Below are 9,614 nucleotides of genomic sequence, written 5' to 3'. Positions count from 1 at the left end.
GTAATAACAATAAGCTTGTTCTGGAGGTTTAACAACCTAAGTTTGCAGATCAAAATTAGAGACAAAGGAGGGCCACAAGGAAAGCCAACATTTTGGCCCTAGTCTTCCAAGGTCAATTAAGTCTCAGGACATATGAGAACTTGTACTGTAACGTCATGTAACTCGGTAGTGTCCCAAATTTTCTGATCAAGGAGATTATGAGGTCAAAGAAGAAAGTGATCAATGATGTAGAGTGTGCCTAAGGAGAGTCACACGGAGAGAAAAACATTCTCTCAGGCTTTCACAGAGAGCACATTGGCCAAGCAGTGGCCGTGACTCATTCACATGGGTGACACTGACAAATGTTCTACAATCAGAGGTACAGGATCTCAGCATAAGTGCTGAGGGGATTTCACTGACCTTATCAGACCCAAAAGCTACAACTCTTGTTGCATATATCTTGCTTTACCCTGGTGTTAACCATCCAGCAGAAATATATAAAACGTAGTATAAGAAGTAAAGCCATGATATGTTGAGCTGTGGGGGACTCAGGTCAACAATTTTTGACAATGCCAGTTAAGTGGAAGACCCAATATTTTATGGGCTGCTGGACTCTTTTAGAATATTTTGCTGAGTTAACACACCTATAATATTCAAATAATGGAACATAGAAAAATAAGTGGATACAGATGAATGTTCTTTTTGTATCTGTGTATTCAAAATGATTAGGGTAGATATATATTTGCTTTCTCTTTATGAATAGAGGGATTTGTTCTAATAGTGTTTGTAAATAGGATATCATGTCGGCATCTTGTACAGCAATTAACCACTAGGAAGAATGTTTGTAATGTGTTAATTATTGAAACTGTCCTATCAATTTGATTTGAAAAATAAAAGATATCATGTCTGCATTTTGTCCTCTGAATAACTACTATAAAGACAACAATATGCAATATATTAATTATTGCAACTGTCCTACTAACCTGTTTTGAAACTGTCTTATTGCTGTTTGTTTCTCAATAAAATTATGGGATAAAAAAGAGGATAAAAGGATTTAAAAGTGTATTAATTAATGCCATTTTGCATTATTTTTATTTTTCAAAATAAAGTTATTTTCAAAAGAAAAATAAATATTTATTGAAAAGAAGAGTTGGGGTGGGGAAATATCTCAGTAGAATAAGTGCTTGCCTGGCAAGCTTAGCATCCTGATGTCAATCCCCAGTACTACAAAAAGAAAAAAGAAAAAGAAAAGATTAGAAGAGTTAATGCTTAATTATTTGTTCAATCTTGCATGGCTGTATCTGGTAGTTTGAGCAACAAATTTGATAACAATACATAATAAAACAACCACTATTAATTTTCTATTCTTATTTTGAAATTCTGTATTATTTTTACTCTGTTATGTTGCCTTTGTTATTGTCATTGTTCTTGTTATTTGTCTTGGTTTTTTCCTCCTTAAAATAAGTAAATAGAAGAATAAAAAAAAGACATGTGCATGAGACTTTGTGATTCAAGGGGTGGAACATTATGGTTTGTGTCCAGTTGTCCTCCTAAAGCCTCATGCAGTCATGGAGCAGGAAATTATAGAGTTTGAGATTAATTCATGATGAAGACAGGGATTATGGGTCTTAGTACTGCTGGGATTATGAGTGTGAGTACTACATTCAGTTGTGGCATACAACTTGAATTTAACTTAAGGGAGACAGACTTCCTCTCTATTTCCATTGTTGCCACTACCCATCCCTTGGCTCTCTTGGTCTTTGTCACTGGCAGGAAGGTTGCCCTCTGCCATGTGCTGCTTTGCCTTGGAGACAGCTGAGTATGGACTGAAACCTGCAGTAACTGTGAGCTAAATAAATCTTTCCTTCTTTCATTTTGGGTGTTGAGTATTTGTCCCAGCAACAAGAGTTTCTGTGATAGTCATGATGAACTGAGATTCATCCCAGGAATGGAAGGAATGTTTAATGTACATAGAACCATAAATAAATGAGGGGGCCATGGAGATGGCTCAGTAGAATAAACACTTCCCTGGGAAGTGCAAGGGCCTGAGTTCAATCCCCGCTTCCACAAAAATAAAGAGTTCAATCCCCGGTTTCCACTTATTTGTGAAATACATCACATCAACAAAGTTGAAGACAAAAGACTAGGGGATATTGGAATAGATGTCATTATTGCAATCTGATAAAAGCCATCTAGGACAAATCAACAACCAACATTATACTTAATGGAGGAAAAATTGAAAGCCTTCACTTTTAAATCTGGAACAAGACAAGGATGCCCACTGTCACCACTCCTGTTCAATATAGTTTTTGAAACATTAGCCATTGCAATTAGACAACAGAAAGAAATTAAAACAAATAATGATTAAAATTAAGAAGTGAAATTATTATTTGCAGATGACATTATATGAATAGAAGACCCTAAAACTCCACTAAGAGGATTGAAGATTTAATAGCCATATTCAATAGCATAGCAGGATACAAAGTTAGCACTCAAAAATCAATAGAATTTCTATACACAAACAATGAACACCCTGAGGGAAATTATGGAAGGAAGGCCTTTCATGATGACACCTCTCAGAAATGCCATACTTAGGAATGAATCTCACAAAGGTAGTAAAAGACTTATACATAAAAGTTATAGTACTCTGAAAACAGAGATTGAAGAGAATTTTAGAGGATGGAAAGAAGTTCCTTTCTCCTGGATAGGAAGAACCAACATTGAGAAAATAGCCATACTCTCAAAATTGTCATACAATTTCAATGGAAACCCAATAAAACAGCATTAGTATACCTCACAGAACTAGAAAAAAACATTACATTCCTAAAATTCATTTGGAACCAGAAGAGACATAGAATAGCAAAACAATCCTGGCAACAGAGGAAAGGCTAGAGACATCATATTCCCTGACTTGAAAGTATACTACAAATGTACTGTGATAAAATCAGCATGGTATCAGCATAAAAACAGGCATGAGGATCCATGGATCAGATTAGATGTAGATAGCACTACAAGCATGCTCAACCACCTTATCTTTAACAAAGGGGCCAAACTTGTTCACTGGAAGAATGATAGCCTCTTTAATAAATGCTGCAGGAAAAACTGGCTTTCCACATGTCAGAGGCTTAAAAAAAACCATGCCTTTTACCTGGCACGATACTACTGTCAAAATTGATCAAAGATTTAAATATTAATATTGAAACACTAAATATTCTGGAAGAAAAATTAGGTAGAAACCTTAACAACATATGGGTAGGTAAAGAATTTTAAACAAAAATAAGAATGCTCAGGAAATAGTTCAAAGAATCAAGAATTGAAATCTCATCTTTTTAAAAGTTTCTACAAATAAAAAAAACCCTATAGACTAAGAAGAAAACCCATGAAGTGAGAGATAGTTGTAGCAGAATATCTATCAGACAAAGCACCCTCATCTAGAATATATCTAGAATTAAAAGAAAATTGAGCCTCCAAAATTCAAAGACCCAATCCAAAAATGAGCATCTGGGATGGATGTACGCTTCACAAATGAAGAGATATAAATGGCAAGTAAATATATGAGAAAATGTTCAACAACATTGCTCATTCAAGAGATGCAAATTAGAACAATGCTGAGGCACCATCTTACACCAGAAAGAATGGCTATCATCAAGAAGTTGATCAATAACAAATGCTAGAGAGGCAGTAGAGATAAAGGAACCCTTCTCCACGGTTAGTGGGAGTGTGGGCTGGTACAGCCATTATGGAAATCAGTACGGAGATTCCTCCAAAAGCTCGGATTTGAGGTCCCATTCAAGCCATCTTTTCCCCTCCTGGGTATTTTTTTCCAAAAGAACTGAACTCTTCATATCACAGTGATATATGTGCAACCAGGTTTATAGCAGCTCAATTTGTCATAGCTAAATCTTGGAAAAACTCAAATGCCCATCAACTGATGAATGGATTAAAAAAGATATTTGTAAATGATGGAGTATTATTCAGAGATAAATAGATAAATTTGAAGTTTTATAGGTAAATGCATGCAGCTAGAAGTATATTTGTAAGTGAAAAAATCTGATCCACAAGTGTGATCATCATGTTATCTCAACAGTTGGAGAACCTGAAAGAGTAATGAAAATCTAAAAGGTACAATGGATACTGTGAAAGGGAAAGAAATTGTTCAATGGGAAGGACAAACTGAGATTAAGAAAAGGACAAATGAAAGAAGGAAAAAATATATTCAGGTATATATGTTGACTAGTTTGGATAATTGTATTGTCAATTTCTGCTGGTCTTTTGAAAGGAGCAGTTAATACTTTAAAATTATTTTATTCTGATTATTTTTCCTATTTTGTATTGGGAGTCATTGAATCTAGAGAATTAAAGAGATGTGTGCAAGTGGGATGAGGCCTCAATGCCTAATGCAGACTATCTACCTCAGTCCTTAGATAAGCATTGTGACTGGTTAATGTCAGCTATTAGTCACCAGGCAACCATATATCATGTTACTGTCTCAGTTTCTTTCTCATTGCTGGGACAAATGCCTGATACTTAAAATGAAGGAAGGAAAGAATTATTTAGCTCAAGGTTACTGGAGTTTTCAGTTCATACTCAACTGACTCCAAGGCAGAGTGACACATGGCAGAGCATAATCTTTCATGGCAGTGGCAAAGAGCAGAGAGAAAAAGGGAGTGGTGATAGCTCAGCAGCTAGCTAACCTCTCTCCCCTCCTTACACTGTAATGAACATTGCCTGCCCCAGGGAAGGTGCAGCAGCCACACCCACAATAATCAATCACAAACTCCAGAAGCTGCCTCATGAAGGTTTGGAGGGGCCACTTAGACACAAACCATAATAGTCACTGACTTTGCAAGGATATAAATAAACATGCAGATTGCTGCTTGAGGGTCATCTTGCCAAACAGGGAGGTGAGTCACCATCTAAGACAGCTCTTGTCTTCCTATCTATTTTTTCCTTATGCCTTCCGCTGTTTCTCACCTTGTTGAGCAGAGGCGGGAAAGCTGAAGTTGAAGATGGATCCAACGATGATGAGTGAAGCCTGAAGTTCGGCATGCCTCTCTCAGTGGAGGGCTGGCATATGTTAGGGCTCTGCAAAGGTCCCTGTGGAAGTCTTCTAGACATCTGGTTTCAGATTCCCCTCAGCAGTCTCCCAAATCTCCTTGGAAGTCTACAGGGGAAGGAAAGACAGCTGGGGTTCAGAGGAACTCTAGTGGGTATCTGGGGGTTGGGAGGATTAACTATTTTGTCAATCAGTTTCATTTAATTCTTATCTCACATGGCATGCCCTTCAATAGCTTTGACTTTAGTTACTCAGGGGTTAAAGACATTTGGAGGATTCATGTTGTATTGCTTATTTATACTTATTGTGTTTCTATATGGAGCTTTTTAGGTCTGTTGTGATGGATAAGGTTTCCATTTTTATTTGAAGGTCTTGTTAATACCAAGATTTCTGTGACAGCTTAATTCTTAGTATTTTTTTTTCTCCAGTGACCTCTGAATTTTTATTTGCCAGCTCCTTCCCAAGGGCACCTCACTTCTGTTGCTTCAGTGTCTCAAAACTTTGGTGTCATTGGTCTCAGACACTAATTTTCCATCCACAATTTTGTGGGCGATGGTCCTCTTGGTGGTTTGCACAGAGGTGCTGCTGCTGTCCAGGGCAAGGCTGAGATTGAAATCCTCCCCATCTTCCAGCAGGCAGCAGTACATGCGATCTCAACCTCCAGCTTGACCTTGATGTTCAGCAGGGGCTCATACTCTTGGGCTTAGTGCTGTCCCATTGTTCGAGTCTGTGCCAGCTCTGACTCTAGGTACAGCAGAACCCCACTGAATTGCTCCATCTGCATAGTGTAGCAGGCCTCAAGGTCTCTCAGGCTGTTCTCCAGGCCAATCCAGATTCCTCATGGATTCCAGGTCAGTATCAAAGTACTGAAGCTGTACTTCAGCTTTGTGAGTGTCATCTCAGAAGCTCCAACCTCAGAAGACTGAGAGGTGATTATTGTGGTGCTCTCCTCAATCTGCTGGAACCAGTCCTTGTCCAGATCTAAGTTCTTCTGAGCCAGCACATTATATTGAGCTCTGATGTCTGCCATGATCTTGCTGAGGTCCTGAGATTTGGGTGCATCCACCTCCACAGTCAACCCAGAGCTGGCAATCGGCTTGAAGGATGCTGACTTCCTCATCATGGTTCTTTCTTTCTTTTTTACCAGTAGTAATATTATTTTATTTTATCTTTTATTTTTTGAATAATTTTACTGAGAAACAAATAGCAATGAGACAGTTTCACAACTGATTACTAACACATTTTCAAAAATTAATGCAATGCATATTGTTGTCTTAGTGGTTATTCATTGTACAGGATGCAGACATGATATCCTGTCTTAAACACTATTAGAACAAACTGCTCTATTCATAGAATTAAGAGAATGGAGCTGTATATTTATCCTATTTTGAGCATACTGATACAAAATGGTCGTTCATTTATATCTTATTTATTTTCTTGGTTAGTTTTGTCAGAGAAGAGCATTCTATTGTCATTTAAATACTGTAGATGCATGAATTCAGCAAAATGTCCCAATAATAGTAGTGGGTTTTCTGTAAGTCTGGCAGTGTCTGAAGTTGTTGACTTGAGCCTCTTACAGGTCAGCATATTAATATGGCTTTACTTTTTTATACTTTGTTTTCATACTTTTGCTGGATGGTAAGACTGAGATAAAGCAAGACCCATATAACAAGAAATGCAATTTTTGTATCTGATAAGATCAGTCAAATCCCCTTAGGGTTTAATCTGGAACCCTGTACCACAGTTTGTAGAACCTTTGTGAGTGTCAGCCATGTGGATGAGTCACGACCATTGCTTGAGCAATTTGCTCTCTGTGAAAGCCTGAGAGAATGTTTTCTCTCCATGTGACTCTCCTTACACAGTCTACATCATCATTCATTTTCCTCTGTGGTCCTATTATCTCCTTGATCAGAAAATTTGTGACACAACTGAGTTGTATGATGTTACTCTACAGGTTCTCCTATGCCTTGAGTCTTCACTGACCTTGAAAGGCTAAGGCCAAAATGTTTGCTGTCCTTGCAACCCTTCTTTTACTCTACTTTTTGGTCTGTAAATTTAGGTTGTTAACACTCCAGAAGAGAGGCTTATTATTATTACTGTATAACATAGGCAGTTGAGCTTAACCTCACTGTCTGGATATCAAACATCTTAGACATAACATAGAACAGGTATTTCCCATCAAGTATTGATATGCTAAACTTTGAGTCCATCCAGAATATGAAGAAAAAAGATTAAAAACATAAAAATTTAAAAAATTAGAATAAGCACTTACATATTTTTACACAGAAATTTAGAAATCTAACCATACACAGCCTTGTAGCAGGACAGTCCTGTGACATTTATTTTGTTACTTTGCTCATAGTTTCTCTTCATGAATATCAGCTCCTCCTTCAGAATCTCGATTTCTGTCTCCAGCTGCAGCTGAATGATTTTGGTGTCATTGATGACCTTGCGAAGCCCATAGATGTTATTCTCCACAGACTGATGCATCGCCAGCTCTGTCTCATACTTGACTCTAAAGTCATCAGCACCGATAGCTTTGTCAATCTGAGGACAACGTGGGTGTTGTCCAAAGAATTCACAAAGATCTGACCCTTCAGCTTCTCCATGTTCTTGAAGTAATGGCCCTAGTCTCTGACCGGGTACCCCTTCTGCTCCAGGTGCTCCTGCATCTTGCTTTCCAGCTTCCGATTTTCCATCTCCAGACTCCTCACTCTCTTCAGGATGGAGGCCAGGTTGTCGTTCAGGTCCTCCATTGTCTCTCAGTCTGGATGCTGCCCATGTTGGTCAGACCCCCGGCCACTCCCGTGGCCAGACCCGCAGACTCCATGTCACCCCGGAGGATGATGCAGTGAGACATGGAGATCCAGGAGCCTGAGCCTCCCTCGCCGGCATAGACTCTGGGAGCTCTGCTGGCCCACCTGACCCATTGGCTGGGCACCCGGACTGAGCCCAGGGACTGGGAGTTGGTGGAGAAGGTAGTGGAGCGGGTGGTGACACTCATGCTGCCCCCGAAGAAAAGAGAGACTAGGACTCAAGTTCGGGTCCCCAATCCTTAGTGTCTTTGAAAGAGGAAAAGCACTGTGGCTATGTCAATGACACAAAGACCAACATGATGCACAAAGCAACTAAAAGCAACAATGATGCCAACATTAGCAAAAGAAATGGAGTAACTAATAACAATATAAACTAAATGGCTAAAAATAAATGTTAGTAATAATAATAGTAAAATATTGAAAGAAAAGGATAAATGGAATGAGAAACAAAAGAAAAGAATAGGAAGGGAGGAGAAACAGAGGTGCTATTTTAAAAAGAAAACTAAAGAATAAATAAAATTAAATAGACTTAAAATAATACAAAACATTACTATACAGTAAAGAGAAAAAGCAAACAAAAATCAACAACAAAAAAGAAAATTACTCTAAACGTCTCTCTACATCATGTTTTTTGGGTGAGTAACTTCTTTCTTGCACCAGTAGTAGTGTTATACACTGAATAAGGTGGAGCAATAGTGAGTTGTGACTGGGGTTTATTGTGTTTGCAACAGCCTTTTTTCTATTTGAATGCACAGTCATACATCTTCTATAGTTTTTCCTCTCCTTCCACTTTGGCTTCTAATTATCCATTGTATCTCTTGATTTCCTTCCATTTAAATAAAATCTAATTTTCTGTTTTCTGTTATCATTTACTTTGCTCCTTATTTATATTTTGGGTTTGTCTTATAAGAAAAATGAGGTGATGTTTGGTCCAGCATGTCTAGTTCATCTCACTTGACATTATGGTCTCAAGATGCATCCATTTTCCTGTAGACAGCTTATCCTTGTTTTTGATAGTGTTCTACTCTGTTATGTGTAAATAGCACATTTTCTTTATCCTTTAATCTGCTGAATGGAGATATAGACTACTTCAAAGATTTAGCAATTATGAAGTCTGCTACTATAAACATGGACATGCATGCATCATTGTAATCTGATGTCTTTGACTTTCAGGATGATACTCAAGTGAAGAATATCTGGAGCTAGTGACCTGGGCATCTTTTTTTTTTTTTTTTTTGAGATAGGTTCTCATGATGCAATTTGGGCTGTACTGACTTTTGTAGCCCCTAGGCTGGTCTCAACTCGCAGTGATCATCCTGTCTCAACCTCCTGATAACTGAGATTACAAATGTGAGCCACCACATCTGTTCCAGGGCCAGCACAACATGTGGGGCAAGGGATTGAACTCGGGTCTTTGTGCTTGCCAGCCCCGAGCTATATTTCAAACCCATACCAAGCGTGTTCTTAATGTATTTTAATTTTGTTTCTAACAGTTTAAATGTTATTTAGAGGCAGGAAGCAGAGCTTGTATTCATACCTCATTTTAAGCAATTTTAAAAGTTTAAAACAAATCCAAAATCAAAACAGGATTAGGAAGTAAAATTTATGCTTTCTCTGACTCAAGTCTAGGCTTAGATTCCTCATTGAGCTGACTGACACCCTTTCTTCAAACAGCGAGAAAATCCAGCATCACAGCAAATTTCATTTTCATGACTACTATTCCTAGTATTACAATATAAATCTTATTCTTTGTTTACAAACAT

At 38.0% G+C, this 9,614-nt stretch overlaps 1 pseudogene; it reads right to left on the bottom strand.

The window, feature by feature from the left end:
* The window catches only part of LOC101581807, an 8,831-nt pseudogene extending 792 nt beyond the window's left edge, over positions 1–8,039 (bottom strand).
* Positions 8,040–9,614: the final 1,575 nt, after the last annotated feature.

The sequence above is a fragment of the Octodon degus genome, unplaced genomic scaffold, assembly GCF_000260255.1.
Source record: "Octodon degus isolate 3935 unplaced genomic scaffold, OctDeg1.0 scaffold00430, whole genome shotgun sequence".
In the NCBI taxonomy this organism is placed as follows: Eukaryota; Metazoa; Chordata; class Mammalia; order Rodentia; family Octodontidae; genus Octodon; species Octodon degus.
Note: the sequence above shows the minus strand (reverse complement) of the source record. Positions and strands in the feature narration are given on the sequence as shown.